Raw genomic sequence first — 1,680 nt, 5'->3', positions numbered from 1 at the left:
CCTTCAAAAGAGCTTTGTCCCTGAAGCTAAAAATCATTTTGGGGATAAAGAGTCAAAATGGGTATGAAAGTAAATAGAGGAAAATATTTTACGAAAAAAAAATACATACTAGGTTTTGGAAAGATTCGGTTACAGGGAAACGAGAATGAAAGGTTTAGGTTTTAAACTCAAGGACAACGTTGGTTGGGAAGGAAGTCAAAGTTTTCAAGGTTAGAACTTAGGAAAGTGAGATTGTCACCTTGTACAGAGTCAATTCAAGAAGGAAACAAGAACGAGGTTCGAAAAGATAGGAATGATTTCTCAGAAAAAGGCATTTGGTTTGACAAGAAAAGGAGAGGTAATCGGCTTCAAGAGGGTTAAGGATTCTCGACTTCAGGCGATTCCTTAGGCTTGACGCTTTGATCACTACATTTTGACGGACTGAAGGTTCCTTTCCTCGATTCTGACACGCCCTAGCTCTAACATCCTTAACGAACTTCCTTCATCTTTACTACACCTGGGTGAAACTCACGTGATGAAACACAAACATACTCATCCAAAGTACTCCAAGTCTTTACCTAATTTAGGTAGCTAAACCAATCTTTAGGTTACTTTTCCCAAATCTTTCCAAGATTTCTCACGGACCGATCAACTGTGAGTTGACTTGCTTTCCTTATCGGTCTTCATTATTACTTCAGTAATGAAACTCTTGGTAAACTTTCTTAATCATCTTGGAGATTCAGCTTGTTGTCCGTCCTTGTTATTCCAATATTTTTAGTAAAATATTTAAATATCGGGACAATAATTATTTTAGGAAATTACGGGATGTCACAATCTTTTCCTTAATTTGAAGATAATTTTTGATGTAGATGTGATGATTTATTACCTGTCAAAATGTCATGGAGTTATGCTAATCGAGGGAAAAGATACCAAGCTTGTCCATGTTATGTAGCAAATTTTTGTATTTGTCAAAAAATTGTAATTTAAGTTTGTTTTTTTATAGATAGAATTGAAATATTGAAATTTGATTTTTTTAGAAAAATGAGAGTAGGGTTTCTTTTCTGATTACATAAGAAACTTAGGGCTTTTGTCGATTTTGGGGAAAGTATTTTGGCTAAGTTTACAAGTTTTATTAAGGAATTTACTTCTTTACCCCTGAAATTAACTTTGTCAACGCACCACTAGCATCAGGGACCAAACTTGCCACTTCTCTCATAACTGAGGGACTAAAAATGGATACGGTAATAACACATGGATTGAGTCGTCACTATAGCTATAAATCAGGGACCAAACTTGCTATTTTCCTACATTTTAATATATTTTGCCAAGTAACTTGTGCTCAAATGGCACCTCAATGGATATCCTTGAGGGAAAGTCATAAGATCGAACCTAGATGATGGGATCAAAGGCAATTAAAATTCTAAAAATTTATTAGTAAATAGTAAACTTATCAAAGGCAATTAAAATTGTAAAATTTAAACATTTGAATTGTTAAAGAAAATAAAAGGCTCACAATTTTAAATTACAAAATGAGTTAAGACAACAAGACCACATGTTAGTGATATACCAATTAGCATTCATTGAATTCAAAGATAAAGGGTCAACTTGATTATTGATTTCAATAACTTTGATTCAATTGGAATATAAGCTAATAAGCTGCTCTCTTTCTTGATTCACCTCATTTCTATCTTTTACTATATA

This window comes from Ipomoea nil, unplaced genomic scaffold (assembly GCF_001879475.1).
Source record: "Ipomoea nil cultivar Tokyo-kokei standard unplaced genomic scaffold, Asagao_1.1 scaffold2610, whole genome shotgun sequence".
NCBI classification, from domain to species: Eukaryota; Viridiplantae; Streptophyta; class Magnoliopsida; order Solanales; family Convolvulaceae; genus Ipomoea; species Ipomoea nil.
Note: the sequence above shows the minus strand (reverse complement) of the source record.